The sequence below is a fragment of the Tachyglossus aculeatus genome, chromosome 10 (assembly GCF_015852505.1).
Source record: "Tachyglossus aculeatus isolate mTacAcu1 chromosome 10, mTacAcu1.pri, whole genome shotgun sequence".
NCBI classification, from domain to species: domain Eukaryota; kingdom Metazoa; phylum Chordata; class Mammalia; order Monotremata; family Tachyglossidae; genus Tachyglossus; species Tachyglossus aculeatus.
Genome location: NC_052075.1, coordinates 38,881,238 through 38,901,990, shown reverse-complemented (window position 1 = coordinate 38,901,990; position 20,753 = coordinate 38,881,238). Strand labels below are relative to the sequence as shown.

The window sequence follows — 20,753 nt, the reverse complement described above, 5'->3', positions numbered from 1 at the left end:
GGGTAATTGCTTTCTGCTGCCCACCCCAACCCTCATCAGTTCAAATGGGGAAGGGACTCCACATTTTCATAAGGGCAGAAGTCTCAATCCATCAGTCTATCAATCAATCATTGATATTTATTGAGCTCTTATTATATGCAGAATACCAGACCAAACACTTGGGAGAGCACAAAAGAGTAGGCAGAAAAGATTCCTGTCCTTATGGAGCTCAAACCCAGTGGGGGAAGAGAGTCATTAGAATAAAATAAGGGTGGAAGAAACAGCCAAGTATAAAGTTAGGTATGTAAGTGTGCCAAAGTGCCTAAGGGGTGTGAATTTGTTGCTGAGAGAAATGAAACACTCCCTTTATAGACTCTCACTCAGTAAAGTGCCTCAAAAACATTTATAACATAATTACTTATTTTAATGCACAATTAAATCCCTATCAGTCAAAAATGTGTTACCTTTTAAGATCATTATGAAAAAGTGCTTTTCACCTTGACGGTTGTAATTAGTTGTTAAAAATCTCACAGTGTGAGAGCCTTAGCTTAAAGAGCTGGTGGTTTTGTTTGGTGTGATTGAGTGGTGAAACAAAATTCAATCTAATTTGAAGGGCAGATAGAGTGCTTGAAAGAATTGACTGTCTTAGCCCATTATAGGTAGGAAAAGTGTCTATTTACTGTTATATTGTGCTCTCCAGGTTCTTAGTACTGTGCTCTGCACACAGTAAGTGCTCAAAAAATACAATTGAATGAGTGTACATAGCTTTCCTTTAGCTTCAAAAGTGATGCTACTGAGGATGAGATTTTTATCGACACCTGTAACTGGGGCTGAGAAGACCAAAGTATGAATAACAATCCCCTCATCACGGTGTGCTTGAAAATATATTTTAATGGTATTTGTAAAGTGCTTACTATGTGCCAGACACTGCACCAAGCTCTGGGGTATATACAAGCTAATTGAGTTGGACAAAGTCTCTGTCCCACATAGGACACACAATCTTAATCCCCATTTTATGGATAAGGTAACTGAGGTACACAGAAGTTAAGTGACTTGCCCAAGGTCACATAGCAGATATGTGTGTGACACATGAAAACAGCATGGCCTAGAGGATAGAGCATGAGCCTGGGAGTCTGAAGGACCTAGGTTCTAATTCTGGTCTGTCACTTGTCCGTTATGTGACCTTGGGCAAGTTATTTCACTTGATAATGATGATAGTACTTAAGTGCTTACTACGTATCAAGCACTGTTCTAAGTAGATCAGATAATCAGATTGGACACAGTCCCTGTCCCCCATGGGGGTCAAGGTCTTTACCCCCATTTTACCTATGAGGTAAGCGAGGCTCAGAGAAATTAAATGACTTGTCCAAGGTCACACAACAGACAACTGGAGGAGACAGGTTTAGAACCCAGTTTCTGACTCCCAAGGCCATGCTCTTTCCACTAGACCATGTTGTTTCTGTTATACTTTGTCCCTTGTGGTACCGTTGCATTTCTTTCTCAGGGTTTGACACCATCTGTGTCCCTTCCCCTTTGTGTCACATTCTTCCCAAAGCCTTTGTTCTATTGCAGTTGACCTATTTCTGTTTTCCGACTGCCTGCTGCTGGCCCACAACGTATAAGGTTTTGCTTCACTGAGTCGTTAAAATGTTTCTTCCTCCCACCCATCTTCCAGCTACCCTAATTCAGCTTTCCCTTAGTAGCTGTTTGAGTATCCCGCAGTTGCCCCTCCCCTTCACATGTCCGATCCAATGAAGGTTTGATGTGATGAGCGTTGCTTTGTTATTGGCTATCTGATTGTATTCCAAGACCTCATCTCACCATTTCATATGAAGTCATAATACTGATTGGGGTATTTGTTAATCACTTTCCATGTGATGAGCCCTGTACTAAATTCTGGAGTGGATTCAAGATCCAAAACACAGTCCCTGTCCCACATGGGGCTCATGGTCTTAGGGGAAGAAGAACAGGTATTTAATTCCCATTTTACAGATGAGGAAAGTGAGGCACAGATAAGTGAAGTGATATGCCCAAAGTCACACAGCAGGCAAGTGACAGAGCTGGGATTATAACCCAGGCCTTTCCATTAGGTCACACAGTTTCTGAAGCTGCATGAAGGTGGCTCTTGACATCAGAAGTGTCATCTGTGGGACAATGAAGTTTCAGAGCCATAAATAATTCCAAAATTGTGTTGGCCTCCCTGAATCAATATCAACCACTCTCACTGAGAGCCTCTGATGTACCGAAAACTGTCCCTGATGCTTAGGGAAGTAAAGAAGTAAGAAACTTGATCCTGCCCTCGAAGAATTCACAATCTACTGGGTGAGACCTGACATGAATGGATTAATTTACACCAGAGGAAGAATGAGAAAACAGAAATGAGTAATAGGCCCAAGTGAATAAATAAATAACTAACCAACATGTAACTTCAAGAATGCTGAGGTGGGTGACAGGGAGACAGGGCTGGGAGCAATCAAACAATCTGAATTGCATGTATTATTACAAAAATTGGGGTTGGATTTTTCCTGAAATAGGACATTATTTCCCAAGCTCAGATAATTTTCATAATTTTATTACTCATTGCTGACCTGAGATCTTTTGAAAGGTGGAAAAAATACTCCATTTTAGTAGGCTACTGCTGCTCAGAGAGCATTTGGCTCAGGGAGGAAACTCTGGCCATGATGCTAGTTTATTTTCCTTTCAGACAGCCAATTTGCCATCAGACAAAGGAAAGGGAAGAGTATGCTCCCTTCCTCAAAGCTGCAATATGGAGTAAAACTATCCTGGAATGAGCTGTAACAGCAGGAATCCCTTGGATCTTCTTTGCGGTGGTAGAAGTCCAGAAATTTACTGGGGGGTGTGGGGCACGTGATGGCACTAACACCTGGGACTACTAGGGTTTGGGCTTCCGCCCACTCTTTCCAACCCTCTTCCTGGTTCTATCCCACAGTAATAATAATAATGATGATAATTGTGGCATTTATTTAGTACTTATTATGTGCTAGGCTTTATCCTGAGCTCTGGGGTGAATACAAGCAAATTGAGTTGGACTCTATTCCTGTTCCACATAGATCTCACAGTCACAATCCCCATTTTTCGGATGAGGTAGGTTAGGCATAGAGAAATGAAGTGACTTGTACACAGAAGAGGCATCTCCTCTCTTTCACCATCTGATGAATGGAAGGAGGACATAAGTTGAATGTCTCACCTGAGACTTCCTCATGAGGACTATGGGGTAGGAGTCCTGATTCACAACTTCCTCCTCTGAGCCATACTATTCCCCTCCTTGATATTGTCTTGAATTTCAGTGGGAATATGAACTCAGCCTGAGATCTCCAGAACATGTTTTCATCTGGAATCCATTCCACTCTCCTGTACCCCCCATTTAGAGGAAGGGCAGAGGGATGATTTAAAGATGGCCTCCATGCAGGTGACCTCTCCATCATCTACCATCCTTGTGGAAACAGCATTGTGTAGTAGAAAGAGCTTGGGCCTGGGAATCAAAGGACCTGGATTTTAATCCCAGCTTTGCCACTTGTCTGTTATGTGACCTTGGGCAAGTTGCTTAACTTGTCTGTGTCTCGGTCTCCTCAGCTGTGAAATAGACATTAAATTCTACTCCCTCCTACTTCCCTCACACTATTCTGAAGGAATAATCGAAATAGATCGGGAGCACTGGGAGGAGTTAGAGTCAGCATTGCAGGCTGGGCAGGCTTCTGGGACTAAAAGCCATTCGACTGCCAACTAATGATAATTGTAGTATTTGTTGAGCACTTATTCAAGCACTGTGCTTAGTGTTGGAATGCATGCAATCAGATCAACCATAGCCCCTGTTCCACGTGGTGCTCACAGTCTAAGGGGGAAGGAGAACACTCATTTCATCCCCATTTTTCAAATGAGGAAACTAAGGCACAGAGAAGTTAAGTGACTTGTGCAAGGCCACACAGCAGGAAAGTGGTAGAGTTGGGTTTAGCATCCAGGTCTCCTGTCTCCTAGTCCTACCTTCTTTCCACTAAGCCATGCTGCTTTGCTGCCTCTTAAAGAAAGATTTTAATGTATGCTCAATCAATCAATCAATCAATCCATGATATTTTTGAGCATATACTGCATACAGATTACTGTACTAAGTGCTTGGGAGAGTACATTGATAGGCATATTCCCCCTCCACAAGAAGCCTACATTCTGGACAGGGAAACACATTAAAATAAATTATGGATAATGTGCATGAGAGTTGTGGGACTGAGGGTGGGGTGAATACAGGGTACAAATTCAAGTGTGAGAGAAAGTAGGGGAAACGAAGGACAATATTCTGCACCCAGTGACTACTAATGAGTGAAAGACCCTCACTGTACAGAGAAAGTATAATAGTGATACGAAAATGAAAACCAGGGCCAAAGGCTCATTGCTTCAACCTCTAGGCTTTGTTCAGCTGCCACTCTAACAATCTCATGGGTTCAATCCTTTTCAGAATATACCATTTCCTCATTTGAAATGTCTATCTTTTCTAGTTCCAATGCACCTGCCCTAATGGCATTTGATTGTGGTGAAATAGCCACAGGACAGAGCTCGAAATGGGGCAATTTCCTAAGCTACAGACCATGTGAGTTAGGAGCCTGGCTCTCATCCTGAGAGCTTTCAGGACTAAGTTGCATTAGAGATCAAGAAGCATCCAGGCACTTGGCGAATTCTGCGTCTCTGACCCCCTTTCATTCCCTTCTAGCTCTTCAAGCACTGACTGAAGAATCTTCTGAATTTGTGGCCTGTGAAGGTGGAATAGCGTGGTATAGGGAGGGAATGAGGGAGAAAGAGACAGAGGAAGAGAGCAAGAGAGAGATGGAGGAGGGAGGAAGAGAGGGAGAGAGAAATGAAGGAAGAGAGGGAGAGAAAAAAAGGAGAGAGGAAGACAGGAAGAGAGGGAAGAAGGGAGAAAGGAATAGAGGCAAGGAGGGAAAGAGAAAGAGAGGGAGAGAGGGAAGACAGGAAGAGAGGGAAGAAGGGAGAAAGGAAGAGAGGCAAAGAGGGAAAGAGAAAGAGAGGGAGGGAGGGAGGTAGGAAGAGAGAGGGCCAATTCTTCATGGAAGGATTCCTGGGTTCAAAACTTCCATCACTTCATCAGTCAAATTCAGCTGCATAAATTAGGCCCAGAGGGAAATAGGAAGTTAGAGCTTGCATTCAGGCCACAGGTGTGGTGGCTTTCTCTGGGCATTGCTGACTGGAAACACACTAGGGTCCCAGTGTTTATGAATCTCAGCTCCATCAGGGTTCAAAGATCACGGCTTCAGGTGTGCAGGAATGGAGAGCTCAGGAAACAGAGTTGACTTAATGGGGTAATAATGGGATGTGACTGTTTGAGGTGCTGATGCTGCTGAAGCCTAAGGGATTCCCCTAGCGAGAGGGGTGAAAGCGTTTCTGGGAATTCTGCAGATCCCAGATTCTGGCCATTGAAACAGAACAGGAGGCTTGTTCTCCTTCCTTGCAGAAATAACCCAATCAGTCAGTTAATCTTATGTATTGAGTTCTTACTGTGTGCAGAGCACTGTACTCAGTGCTTGGGAGGGTACCTTATAACAGACACATCCCCAACCCCCACACAGCCCCAGTGAAACCACCAGTAGAAAAATTGAAGGTGCCCCCAATCAATCAGTCAATACCAGTATTGAGTACTTTGTTTGGAGCACTGTACTAAATTCTGGGGAGAGTACAATAGAGTTAATAGAAATGATCCCTGGCCTCAGAAAGTTTACAATCTAGCAGGAGAGGCTGGCATTAGACTAAATTACAGGTAGGGAAATGCATAAGAGTGTAAAGATAATGTACAGAAGTGCTAGTGAAGGGCAGTGGAATGAGTAGCCAAGTATTTAGGTGATATAGAAGTGCTGTAGTAGCAGTAGAGAGGAAAAATAGTGTTTAATCAGGGATTTCTACAAGCAATTAAAAAGTGTAATTCATTCATTCCTTCTTTCATTCATTCATCAGAATTGACTGAGTAGTCACCATGTACAGAACACTGTACTAGGTGCTTGGGAGCATACAGGGAGGGTTAAAGGTTTGGGCCCCTCCTTTGAGGACCTAAAATCCAATGGATTGTATGCTTAGCAGGTGCAATACCACCTAACTTCCCTGAAGAGAGTCTGGGCTGAACTCCAGTCCAGCTAGGTTGAGAGCTCAGTACTGAGCCTGGAAGATCAATTAATCAATGGTATTTATTGAGCACTTACTGTGTGCCAAGTATTGTTCTAAGTGCTTGGGAGAGTACAATAAAATGGAGTTGGTTAATTTATTTCCCTCTTTCAAGGAGCTTACATTCTAGAGGTCCCCAGACATCAATATAAATAAATAAATAAATAAATAAATTTTAACTATGTATATAAGTGCTAAGGAGCTGAGCTAAGGAGGGTTGAATTCTAAATGGCCAAACGTCACAGACCCAAATATATAGATGACACAGAAGGGAGAGGGAACCAGGAAAAAGCAATTGGCAGAGCAGAGATTAGAACCCAGGGCCTCTGACTCTCAGGCCTGTGTCTTTTCCGCTAGTCCACGGTGCTTCCCATGATTGATGCTAATCATGATGATGATCATGTTGATGATGATGATAAATCAATCAATCATATATATTGAGTGCTTACTGTGACCAGAGCACTGGACTAAGCACTTGGGAGAGTACAAAATACCACAGTTGATGATGATGATGATGATGATTATGATGGGGTTGGTTGGGATATCAGAAACTCCTGATTGTATCAGGAATGTCTGACTAATCCACATCCATCCTACTATTCTCGCCACTGTAATAGAAGAGCTTGTGGGGCAGGGAGAGAGTTGGTCTTGGGAAGGCATGGAAAAGCAACTAGGCCTATTGGAAAGAACATGGGTCTGAGTGTCAGGAGACCTGGGTTCTGATCCCAGCTCTGCCACTTGCCTGCTGTGTAGCCAAGTCACTTAGATTCCCTGTGCCTCAGTTTCCTCAGCTGTAAAATGGGGATAAAATACCTATTCTCCCGCCCTCTTTTTCATTCATTCATTCATTCATTCATTCATTCTTTCAATCATATTTATTGAGCACTTACTGTGTGCAGAGCACTGTACTAAGCACTTGGAAAGTACAATTCAGCAACAGAGACAATCCCTACCCAACAATGGGCTCACAGTCTAGAAGACTTGACTGTGTGCCTCATGTGGGACAGGGACTGTCTGATCTGATTACCCTGTATTTACCACATTATTTGTCACAGAGTAAACACTTAAATATTATTTTTATCATTACTCTGCCAGCAGAACCAGATCCCTACTGCCGGGTTTTTCATGGCCCTCTGGTCTCCTGCCCCAGTTTCCCTCATCTGTTTCTCTCCAACCAATTCTCCCCTCCCCTCTTCTCTCCTCTGAATCCTTATGACAACTCCAGGTTGTAAAAACTCGTTGAGAGCAAGGATAATGTCTACTTCCTCCATTATACTCCCCCAAGCACTTAATACAGTGCTCTGCCCACAGTAAGCACTCAATAAATGCTCAGTGGCTCAGTGGAAAGAGCCTGGGCTTTGAAGTCAGAAGTCATGGGTTCAAATCCTGACTCCGCCACTTGTCAGCTGTGTGACTTTGGGCAAGTCACTTAACTTCTCTGTGCCTCAGTTACCTCATTTGTAAAATGGGGATTAAAATTGTGAGCCCCCCCGTGGGACAACCTGATCACCTTGTAACCTCCCCAACGCTTAGAACAGTGCTTTGCACATAGTAAGCGCTTAATACATGCCATCATTATTATTTTAAATACCATCAATTGATTGAACTCTCACTGCCACTGCAGTTTTCCACCTACCCCAAATCATCGCCATTGCCCTCCATCATTTAATGGGGCACATTGATTGGTTTGGTGCTAAAAGGAGATGCAGGGAGGAACAAGGTGAAATCAGTGAGGTGAGGGGGGAAGGGGACAAGATGATTATCAAAAGGAATTGAGTTGCCAGCGCTCACCTCCCTCTAGACACTGAGACTCCCTCCCACCAGCCCCAAGGCCTCCAGCTTGAGGAACTACTTACTTATCTCTCAAAGGTCTCACACTTGGATAGATTCTTTTTAACACTAGAATAAGATGAGACAAAATGCAGGTTCTTTGAGAAGAGAAATGGCTGATGGATAAATTGGCTATATTAGAAGCAGTCATAAAACAAGCCAGTACAGGAAATTGAATATTGAAGAAAAATGAAATAGGAGAAAGAATAGAATTCCACAGGCACATCAATAAGCAGTAGCTGGGCAGGGTCATGGATTGCAGACATTACTCACTGTAATTTAGGGGATTGTGGGAAGGAATACTCAAGAAGAAACCATCACATGGTTATGATGACACTCTGTTTATTCGAGACCTGATAGTGTTAAGGGAGAAGCAGCGTGGCTCAGTGGCAAGAGCACGGGCTTTGGAGTCAGAGGTCATGGGTTCAAATCCTGGCTCTGCCAATTGTCAGTTGTGTGACTTTGGGCAAGTCACTTCACTTCTCTGTGCCTCAGTGACCTCATCTGTCAAATGGGGATTAAAACTGTGAGCCCACCATGGGACAACCTGATCACCTTGTAACCTCCCCAGCGCTTAGAATGGTGCTTTGCACATAGTAAGTGCTTAATAAATGCCATTATTATTATTAAGGGAGTGATGCTAGAGAACTCTTCTAATTGCGCTGTATTGCCACAGATTAGTGATCCATATACCAGAATAATCAAGGATTTTTTTTGTGCCTCTCTGCAGATAAATTTGGGTGCTTTATCTTTTTTTTTAATTCCCCACAAACATTTTAGATTTTATCACCAGCCAACAGCTGAGAAATTCATGGGTGTTTAGCAAATTGGCAAGGCTTGATGGAGAGAGGCTGGGATCTGGTTCCCCAAGAAACAATACTGCAATGAGCAAATAATTCGTGTTCTGTTGCCTCAAAAAAAGCTACAGAACCTGAACAGAAAATGAGAATCTGATTTGATGAGCTATGATGCTGGACCATGCTAGATAAAAACCTTAAAGGAAAAGAACAGATGATTTAAAGAAGGCTTTATGAATATTCATTCACAAGCTCTTCCCTGGTTCCCAGACACTTTCAAATAAAATCCACAGGATTACAGATGTTCTCCCAAGAATCGTAGATTAGATAAATTATCTGAGTATTTTCCTGAGCATATTAGGACTCAGATTAAAGCCATAGTCTTTGGGAAAGGCTTAAGGCTCATACCAGGAGCATGTCAAAAGTGATTCAGTAGAAGAAATATGTGAAATGGGACATATGAGCCTTGGAGCCTATGGGTTTAAATTGTCCAAGTCTCTTTTATAAAGCTATATTTTGACAATAATTTTACAAAATGTATATAACTTATAATGGATTCATCTATATATTTGCATGTCTGTGTTTCTGTATTTGTGGTCTTCTGCCATTCTTACTGTATCTTTGCAGTTCTCATTCCGTGCATATTTGTGGGTGTGTATTCTTCTGGATTGTGTTTTAGGTGGAATGATTGTCACCATTTATTCATTCATTCAATTGCATTTGTTGAGCGCTTACTGTGTGCAGAACACTGTACTAAGCACTTGGGAAAGTACAATACAACAATAAACAGTGACATTCCCTGCTCACAATGAGCTCACAGTCTAGTGTGGAGGAGACAGACATCACTACAAATAAATAGAATTACAGATATGTACATTTAAGTCTCTATGTGACATGAGTGTACTTTCTGCATGTCCATTTTTTTTTGAGTGCAAGTCTGTGTGTGTTTCTGTGTGTTTGTGCTGAGCTTAGTCTTTCCATCCTGGGGTCTCTACTGGTCTGTCTCTAATTTTAAGCAAAGTGAGAAGCAGAAACTGATTTTCTTTGGTGGTGCTATGTCCGCTGCTGCTCCATTTACAGGAACAAAACTAATTTTTGCTAATATTAAACCTGGCCTTCAGGAAGTGTTGGCAAAACGGGTCCAAGAAGCCAAATGTGGTAATTTTGGCGAGGACTAATCTCACAGGAACATAGATGGTTGAATAGCATCCCCTCCTCCACTCTCATTCCCAGCCTTCCCCCGACACCCACTGGCCAACCTTTTTGTGGTCTGAAACTCAAACTCAGGCTGTGCTCCATGCTGTCTTACAGTCTTTCAAAGAACTTGAAAGGCCTATTTAATAATACCTTGAGTTGCTTCAGAACTTTTATATTTTTCTGAGGCCCATTTGCGCTAACACATTTTATCCTCACAGTGATGCCTGAGAGGTAGGGCGAAGCAGGTATGATTCTCCCCACTTTACAGAGGAGAAAACTGTGGGTCAGAGAGGTTAGGTAACTTGCCAATAATCACATAGAAGGTTGGTGGTAGAGCTGGGGCCAGGACTCAGATCTCTTGATTCTGAGCTCCACTGGGAGAACTGACCATGCCATTGTGGATCAAGTTCAGTATCTAGGTAAACTCAGTATTAGCAGCAGTAGTAATAGTCTTTATTAAGTGCTTACCGTGTGCATAGCACTGTATTAAGCACTGGAAAAGTATGCAGAAGCAGGAATTAGCCAAATGTGATGAGTAACTGGGGTGGGTCCTGGGTCAGAGGCTTTTGAAAAGACAGTGAACTATTGTATCAGCAGGGAGGTGAGATACAGTTTGGGGTACCTACTCTGGGGGCTGAATCCATGTTGCAATTTTGGTAGCACATGGATGAGGCTAAACTATCACTAATCTAGAAAAAACTCTGGCAATGGAGGGCAGTCAGTTTCCAGCACAGATCCTGTGACCAGAAGTATACAAATTCCCAGGTATATACTTACATTCTAAGTTCTCTGACCTTTAATTGAAATGTCACTCAGTCTGTGTACTTTCACTGCATAAGCACCACAGCTTTTTATGAGCAGGAAGAGTGAATTCCATGGTGGCTTAATAAACAAAGGAAGATGTATTATTAAGCATTACCTTTTCATTAGGAATGACAAGGAAAAGCAGAATACAACTGTTCAGTGCCACAGATACGACTCCCAGATGGTGTCCTTGCTTATCTCTATTCTTGCTTTAATTAGGGAAGAGTACTTAACCCCTAAATATTTCATGATACATTTCTTAAGAGAAGACTCTTCATTTTGTAATATTCTTCACTATGAATTGACCCCTCAAATGTCCCAAAAAAGTTTGCTTATTTTCCAGCTGCTGGTTAGAAATTTCCATAGAAATTCTTTGTATGCTCCTTTAGCAGCCCATCAGTAATCTGACCAAAAGATTTTTTTTTAACCTCAGCAATTCAAAGAAGGGTTATTGTCCTTTGCTACCATGTTCATGTCATGACAGAAAATAAATACAACGATGGTATGAGGGGTCCAAAAGAAGCCGGCACATAGCATTAAGCACATATATCTTCGAAATGTTTATAAATCAGTGGAAATGTCCAGAACTGAAATGAATAATGAGTTTCACTGTAGCCCTGTAATTTTTCAACCTTACCTCAGTGAGGCACAAAGTCTCATAGAGAAGTGGAAAAGACCTCCATTAAGTCATTTTTTCATTTTTTCTTACTCAAACTTGGCAATGGTCCATGTGGGCATGGTCGTAAGACCCTGAAGTACATAAAACAACTCTTTTGGTATACGCTTATTTATGTCTTAGAGATTGCAAGACCTGGGAGCCGAAATCATGATGAGGAGAGCAGAGAGGAGTGGTAAAAGCCTTATGGCAGAGATGGAGGAAACTGTTGTAGGAGTGATGGAACCTTTCTGAAATGTTTGAAGTGACCAAAGTTGGCCGGGATGGGTGGGGGGGGGGGGGTGAGTTGAGGAGGGGACAGTTAATCTGGAAAGACGTCATGGAAGAGTAGAGCTTTCAATATTTTTGAGGGAATCAGTCAGTCAGTAATATTTTTTGAACAGCTACTGTATGTAGCACATGATGCGAAGTGTGTTGGAGAGTATATTAAAAGCAGTAGGCATGATCCCCATGATTCCGGGGGGAGACAGACAGTAAAATAAATTACAGATAGAAGGAAGAAGCAAAAGTAGGTAAGTACATGAGTGAAAACTCAAATAATGGGGACTATAAGATGGTTCCATTAGTGTTACCAGAGATTGAGAGTGTTTAAATGCTATGTAGCATAATAATAATAATAATAATAGTACTTGTTAAGTGCTTACTGTGTGCCAGGCACTGTTCTAAGCATTGGGTTAGATACAAATTAGTCAGGTTAGACAGAGTTCCTGTCCCACATGGGGCTCACACGCTTAATCCCCATTTTACAGATGAGGTAACTGAGGCCCAGAGAAGTGAAGTGACTTGCTCAAGATCACACAGCAGAAAAGTCGCAGAGCCAGGGTTAAAATCCAGGTCCTTCTGACTTCCAGACTACCCACTCTCTACCCACTAGGACATGCTGCTTCTCTACTAGATGGAGGAGATGATTTGGGAGGGTATGTAAGAAGTTCAGTTTTGGATGAGAGAGATGTTTTAGTGCAGCGGACAGGGGAGAGCATTACAGACCAAATAAATGATATTTTCCCAGGGGGTGGGAGAGGTGTGGATGTGGGTGTGTGCATGTGTGTGTAATAATAATAATAATAATAATAATAATAATAATAATAGCATTTATTAAGTGCTTACTATGTGCAAAGCACTGTTCTAAGCACTGGGGAGGTTACAAGGTGATCAGGTTGTCCCACGGGGGGCTCACAATCTTAATCCCCATTTTACAGATGAGGGAACTGAGGCCCAGAGAAGTTAAGTGACTTGCCCATAGTCACACAGCTGACAACTGGTGGAGCCGGGATTTGAACCCATAACCTGTGACTCCAAAACCCGGGCTCTTTCCACTGAGCCACGCTGTGTCAGTAGGCACAAATGTCATTCCCAAGTCGGACCAATGAACAATTCAACCCAGAATTCCATCTCTGAGAGTGGCAATTCTTGGAAGGGTTGTGTGACCTTCTTGGAAAGCCATCCATCCTCGTGGTTGTTGGTGGACAAACAGAAATTCCTAACTTTGGGGATGCCTTCTATTTAATTTGTGTGTGGGGACAAAGTTAAGGGGGACCTTTGAAGGGGAGGGGTTTTGAGGAGGGCGTGAACTCTGGGACAGAAGTTCCCCCTCCCCTCTCTCCAACCCTCAGTAGAGGGGTGCACAAAGCCTCAGAATCCAACAGAGAGGACAAGAACCCTAGCAGTGTAGCTTAGTGGCAAGAGCATAGGCCTGGGTACCAGGGGACCTGGGTTTTTGCTTGCTTGATGACCATGGACAAGTCACTTGTATCTTCTCTCTGCCTCGGTTTCCTCATTCATTCATTCATTCATTCATTCATTCATTCAATCATATTTATTGAGCGCTTACTGTGTGCAGAGCACTGTCCTAAGCTCTTGGGAAGTATAAGTTGGCAACATATAAAGAAGGTCCCTACCCAACAACGGGCTCACAGTCTAGAAGAGGGAGACAGACAGCAAAACAAAACATGTAGACAGGTGTCAAAACCGTCAGAATAAGTAGAAAGATGAACTTGGAGTATGTAAGAATAAATATACACTATTATTATGGTATTTCTTAAGCACTTGCTAATGTAACAAGCACTGTAGTAAACACTGGGGTAGGTATAAGTTAATCAGGTTGGACACAGTCCCTGACCCTTTGGGCTTAGAGTCCAAGTTGGAGGGAGAACAGGTATTAAATCTCAATTTTTAAAATGAAGAAACTGAGGCACAGGGAAGTTAAGTAACTTGCCCAAGGTCACACAGCAGGCAACTGGCAGAGCAAGGATTATAACCCAGGTCCTCTGACTCCCAAGTCCATACTCTTTCCACTAGGCCACACTTGTTCCCCCCAGGTTCCTCACCATTCACAAGTAAAGCATGATAAAAACATTTCTATGGCCAACTGATTTAATATGAAGAATTCACTTTTTTCTTCAGGGAAGTTCAATTACCGGCAGAATCCAAGAACCTTCATTTCCTTACTTTTAGTTCAGTATTCACAGAACCGAATGCCATATTTTGGACTGTGCCAGTAAGGAGCAAAGTTATGAAACAGCCAAGGAGGGTCATAGATCCTTGTTAAATTATAGCTGTTCCTTATTCCTTAGAGACAAAGATAATTAAAAAGCTTCCATATTGTCCTTTAGTCATCATTGCACAACATGACATTCTTCACAAGCAATAACAGTCATCCTTAACTGAATATGGTATAAAGCTTACCTGCTCTTCTCATGCTTGAACACTTCAGTCAGTGGCAATGTTTCATTAAACAAACTTCCAGAGCTCCCCGCCCTGAAAAATGGAGATGAAATACCTGTTCTCTCAATCACTCATACTGTGAGCCGCATGTAGAACAAGAGCTATGTCCAGCCTGACTACCTTGAATCTAACCCAGCACATATTGTGGTGTTTGGTACTTGGAAAGCACTTAACGAACACCACAACTGTGATTAATACTGGGTTCCAGGGTTGAAACTGTTAGCTCACTGTGGGCAGGGAATGTGTCTTTTCATTGTATTGTACTCTCCCTAGCACTTAGTAAAGTGCTCTGCACACAGTAAGTGTTCAATAAGTATGATTGAATGAACGAATGAAGGTGTGGCATGGCTGTGATGCGGGCCTGCTGTGGGGCACATATTTAGAAGTTGGTCTATCATATTGGCCCCACTTCTAATCTCCTTCCAGCACTAAAGGGTGAGTAGAGTTGCTACAAGAGTCCACTTTGTCCTTAAAACGTTGGGGACAAAATTAATGGCATCATGTCCACTGTGCCAATTCCATGGGGCTTAAGGATTTCCTACCTCCTCCATCATGGAACTGATGCTCCCACCTAAGACTTCCCCTCTCCAGTGCTAACCTTCTTGCTAAGAGACTGTTCTGGACCTCTTGGCCATAATTCAAACCTTCTTAAGCCTACTGAGGCTCTCAGCCCACAGATTTGGTTAGCTGCAGGGTGGAGCCTGGGGTAAGAGATAAGGAAGGCTGGTGAGGAGGGGAAGGCAGAGACCTTAGTTGGTGAAGTGTCCTGAATCCCCTGGTTAGGAGTTTTCACTTGATTTGAACATCAACTTGGCATTCAGTTGGCATTTCTTGGTGGCAACTTGACCTAGTAGAAAGAGCCCGGGCCTGCGAGTCAGAAAACCTGCGTTCTAATCCCAACTCTCGCACTTGTCTGCTCTGTGACCTTGGGCAAGTCACTTAACTGCTCTGTGCCTTACTTTCCTCATCTGCAAAATGGGAATTAAATCCTACTGTCTCCTAACTAGACCATGAGCTCCATGTGGGACAAGGATAATCCAGTTTGATTGTCTTGTATCTACCCCAGTGCTTGGCACATAGTAAGCGCTTAACAATTACCCTAGTTTTTACTATCATTTCTTTTACATAATGGGAAAAAGGTGGATCGAGCTTCCTGGGCTTTTCCTTTCCAGGGGCACCTGGGGCTGAGACAAAAAGGCGAGTTTCAGAAGGATAATAATAATAATAATAGTGGCATTTATTAAGCGCTTACTATGTGCAAAGCAATGTTCTAAGCACTGGGGAGGTTACAAGATGATCAGGTTGTCCCACGGGGGGCTCACAGTCTTCATCCCCATTTTATAATAATAATAATCCCCATTTTAAGGATGAGGTAACTGAGGCTCAGAGAAGTTAAGTGACTTGCCCAAGGTCACACAGCAGACATGTGATGGAGCCAGGGTTTGAACCCATGACCTCTGACTCCAAAGCCCCTGCTGTTTTGGGCTTAGAGGACAAGTCTAAAACATCCAAGGAGAGGAGATGGTGGGGGCGTGTGGAAGCTAAAATAGATGCCAAAAGCAGATTCTGCTCTTGCTACTTGTCGATATTAAAGTCTGCTGAAAGCAAGAGTACAAACAGAAAAGCAGTTCTAGGTGTGACCTTGGAACTTGGCCTGGTGTTCTCTTTGATGCTTTTAGAGCTTTGAGCCTTTCAGCTCAAATCCGAGCTTTGTAGGTAAGACCTATGACAATTTCAAAGCAAAATCATCACACGGCACGAAGGTACTACTCAGCAAGAGCGTCTTTTGCCCTGCTGAACATCCAACGCCACTAAATTCGAACCCCGTCTAGTTTCATTTGTAGAACAAATCAAGATCCACAGATCGGGTGAACCATTCAAAGCTAACACAAGCTTATACCAGTGGCTCAGGAAATTCAGCCCCATCCCTGGAAACCAAACTTTCTCTCCTTTCCCATTCCTCCTCCCCTTTCCTACTCCACTGCCACCATCGGCTAAGTGCTCACTATGAGCCAGGCACTTTACTAAGCACTGGGGTAGATATAAGATAATCACGTCGGACATAGTCCTTGTCCCACGTGAGGCTCACAGTCTCAATCCCCATTTTACAGATGAGGTAACTGAGGTACCAGAGAAATTAAGTGACTTGCCCAGGGTCACCCAGCAGACAAATGGTGGAGCCGGAATTAGAACCCAGGTCCTTTTGACTCTCAGGCCTGTGCTCTACTCACTAGGTCATGTCCCCTTCATTCTGCTTGGCAAGGACCTTGAGAGAGCAATAAAGAGTAAGCAGCATGATTGTTCATTGAATTTGATTAAAGTGTAATGATTAGCCCTTCACACTTACCACTTCCTGCTGTTTTCTGCCTGCTGTCCTGACCACGATAGGCTGGCATTTGACTAGTCTGTAATGAGTACTGGCTTCTTTTCAGGACACCTTGGTGTTCCAGTGACCGGAGTATGGTGTATTCATTTTGTACCAGGACTTGCGATTTGGGGTGTATTCAAGGTCAAACTGGGATGTGTAATCTAGGACCAACTGATATTACTTAGAAAACATCTTTTCTAGTAACGGAGGATGATTCTGCTGGGTGTGTGTTGTGTATGCACGTTTGTGCGTATGCATGTGTTTGTGTGCATGTGTCCTTGAGACTGTCTGAATCTCTGTGAGTGTCCCTTTGTGTTTGGCAGGATTAATACATGCATATCTCTGTAGGCAGTGAGGGGAAGGAGGGAAGACATGGAAATAAACTCTGGCCCACTTGATCTCTGAACTGAACTAACATCTCCAGTTCTGCTCAGGCTGATGACGCTGTGCATGGTCATCACAGTGTCTCTGTGGAGGTGCCCGAGGCTTAGACTCTGCCATCCTTCCTGATCTGGCATTTGGAGCGTTATATTTAGGGACCTTCACAGAAGTCCTGAGTCCTCCAGTTGGGCTTGGACTGAGTTTTTAGGAGGCAAAAAACCCTCCAGGCCCTTAAACAAGGAGGGGCTCTTCCAACAGGGGGTGGGTGTGCTGGTCATTGTCCTTGAGCCATGTGGCCTACTGGTTAGAGCACGAGCCTGAGAGTCAGAAGGACCTGGATTCTAATCCCGGCTCTGCCACTTGTCTGCTATGTGACCCTAAGCAAGTCACTTCACTTCTCTGTGCCTCAGTTCCCTCATCTGGAAAATGGGGATTAAGACTGTGAGCCCCATGGGGGACAAATGATTCTGTCCAGCTTGATTTTGTATTGTACTTTCCAAGCACTTAGGGCAGTGCTCTGCACACAGTAAGCACTCAATAAATACGAGTGAATGAATGAATGAATGAATGATTTGCTTGTATCCTCCCCTGCGCTTAGTACAGTGCCTAGCATATAGTAAACACTTAACAAATGCCACTATCATCATCATCATCATCTGTATGTTTGAGTATGTAGGAGTGTCCAATACCTGGGTAGGTTCCTAGGTTTGTGTGGGTACCTGTGAGTGTGTATGTGTGTGTGTGCATGTGTGTGTGTGTGTGTGCTCATGTGTGAGCCTTTTCTCTGTGTAGATTTCTGAGTGTCAGTGTCTCTCTAGCTGTGTACCTCTCAGTATGACCCTGAGCAAGTCACTTCAGTTCTTTGTGCCTCAGTTTCCTCATCTGTAAAATGGGGATTAAGATTGTGAGCCCCACGTGGGACAACCTGATCACCTTGTATCCCCCCAGTGCTTAGAACAGTGCTTTGCACAGAGTGAGCACTTAACAAATACCATTATTATTATTATTATTATTGTTACTCAGACTGTGAGCCCCCCATGCGACAACCTGATCACCTTGTAACCTCCCCAGCGCTTAGAACAGTGCTTTGCACATAGTAAATGCTTAATAAATGCCATTATTATTATTATTATTATCTGTAAAATAAAACACTAGTCCTCCTTTCTACTTAGACTGTGAGTGCTGTGTGGGTCAGAACTGTTTCTGACCTGATTATCTTAGAACTACCCCATCGCTTAGCACAGTGCATAGCACATAGTAAGTGGTTAGCAAATGCCACTATTATTATTATTAATAATCAATCTGACCTCTCACTAGAGATATGAAACTGGAGGGAGATGCAAACCCAGAAGAGATCTCCTAGGGAACCTATTTTTAGACCATCACCTGGAAGGAGTGTCAGTAGGATTATTATAGTTTCAAAATGGGGCAATCTTTTGTCTTCTGAAAAACTGACACTTGCCGACATGTCTTGTGGCTAGCAAGTGATTGCTGAATCAATCAATGATATTTATTAAGCGCTTAGTAGATTCAGGGAACTTTACTAAGCACTTGGGAGGAAACAATGCAATAGTGTTTGTAGATATTATCTCTGCCCCCAGATAGCTGACAATCTAGTGAATAATAATGATGGTATTTGTTAAGCACTTACTATGTGCCAAGCATTGTTCTAAGTGCTGGGGGAGATTCAAGGTAATCAGGTTGTCCCACATGGGGCTCACAATCTTAATCCCCATTTTATAGATGAGGTAACTGCGGCACAGAGAAGTTAAGTGACTTGCCCAAAGTCACACAGCTGACAAGTGGCAGAGCTGGGATTAGAGCCCACGACCTCTAACTCCCAAGCTTATGCTTTTTCCACTAAGCCACACTGCTTCTCTCCATCAGCTAGTAGGGACAGAAGATTCTCCTCAATTGGAATCCCAAGAACCAATCACAGAACAGAGGAGTGGACGGATCCTAATCTCTTCCAACTCAAAAACATGAGGACTTTGGATCTCCTGGAATCAAAAGTCCCAGGCTGATACCCTAGCTCATCCTTGGTGACCTACCTTGGAAGCTAATGAGGCAAAGATCTCTATCATTTTGCATTCACCTCCTGAAAATAATGATTCGGGGAGACAGTAAAAGAGTGAGTGCCTTGGAAAATGACATTTTGATTAAGGTAGTGAGTAGGGTCAAGGAAGTTTGACCGACAGAATATTTTGTCATCTTCAGAAGGACCAGTGGGAATGGATTTGCCCAAGAACATGCTCATAACTGAAAGATGTTTACTTCCCATTGTTCCATGGGACCAATAGCAGTCTTCACTCCCTTTCACTGATGGCCCCAGCTAAGCTAACCGTTGCTGTAATGGCTGATCTGCTCAAGGAAGGGACAGGCGCTATCATTAGTTCTAATTCAAGGATGATTCATGGCAGAAATGTAGCCCTTGAATTATTAGCTATCGCTGGCTCCGATGGAGCAGAAACTGGTTTTTAATTGAAACTCACATTGATAGATTTCTACCCAGGGGGCCGTCTCCCCTACAAGCTGTCTCATGCCTATTAGAAGGGGGGAAATGATAAATAAGGTCTCTCACAGAACAAACTATGTCTCATTTGAAAGGAGGCAGCCTTAAAATCAAAGGAACACAATATGAAAATCTCTCCTAAATAAGTAAAAAGAATATATTTAAAAAAAAATCATTTTTGACAGGAGCTTGGAAAACCAATCATTCGATCGATTATATTTGAGTGTTTACTTTTGTGCAGAGCACTGTACTAAGCACTTAGGAGAGTACAATGCAACAGAATTAGCAGATATGTTCCCTGCCCATAACAAGCTTAACAAAAGGGCTATGGTCCACAGTCTCAATATACCTCACTGCCCTGACAGTGATTTCCAGTTTTGAACCAATCACTCGATTATCTTCCCAGGAATTTGGATTTTCAGAGGGTCAACTGGGTCTCATTCAATCGTATTCAGTTGTATTTATTGAGAACTTACTGTGTGCAAAGCAATGTACTAAGCGTTTAAGCAGTGTAAGTGCTTAGTAAGTTCCTATCCTTGTTTCAGATTCTATGTGTGTCCGTGTACTTGATCTGTGACCTTTGCACATTTGATATTCACCCCACCCTCATCCCCACAGCACTTAGGTACATATGTATAAATTTTGTATTATAAGTAATAAATTTATATATGCCTGACTCCCGCCCTAAACTGTAAGCTCACTGTGGGGAAGGAATGTGCCTACCAACTCTGTTTTAAATGTACTACACCGAGTGCTTAGTATAGAGTTCTACACACAGTAAGCGCTCAGTAAATTCGATGGATTAATTGAATGAGTCTATTTCTCATTTTAAAAAGAAACTTCTCCTTGTACAATTACCTTTAATTGTGGGCTTGCATTTGTGAGTCTCTATCTAGGCATTACTTTGCTCCTATTGAAATTAATTTGACACCAATTCTAAACTAAGGGGATACCCTGAGGAAATGGATAATGCAAAACAGGGACCTTTTTCTCGCTTCCTTGAGAGGTATCCAGGAATGTGTCTGGTGATGGGAGGAAGCAGTTTTTGAACTCTGGAGCTTAGGGAGAGTTTCTTTGTGAGCTGAATATGTTTTAGTTGGGGAAAAGGTCTGAGGGAAGTTAGTGAGAGTATATGAATCTGCTGCAGATAATCCACAGTGTGGATAATTAACTGATGATTGACTGCATAATTACTGTTCAGAAATACAGTAGTAAGTGTTTGGGGGAGTACAGTACAATAGAGCTGGTAAACACTTCCCCTGTTCATTGTTTGTAAAAGGAAAGAGAAGGGAGGAAGCAGAACCA

At 42.9% G+C, this 20,753-nt stretch overlaps 1 long non-coding RNA gene across 1 annotated transcript in view; it reads right to left on the bottom strand.

The window, feature by feature from the left end:
• LOC119933717 overlaps window positions 1-20,753 on the bottom strand; it is an 84,572-nt gene that overhangs the window by 18,708 nt on the left and 45,111 nt on the right. The window contains exon 2 of the long non-coding RNA XR_005452602.1: window positions 14,149-14,220. This is a non-coding gene — a long non-coding RNA (uncharacterized LOC119933717). The remainder of the gene's footprint in view (window positions 1-14,148; window positions 14,221-20,753) is intronic.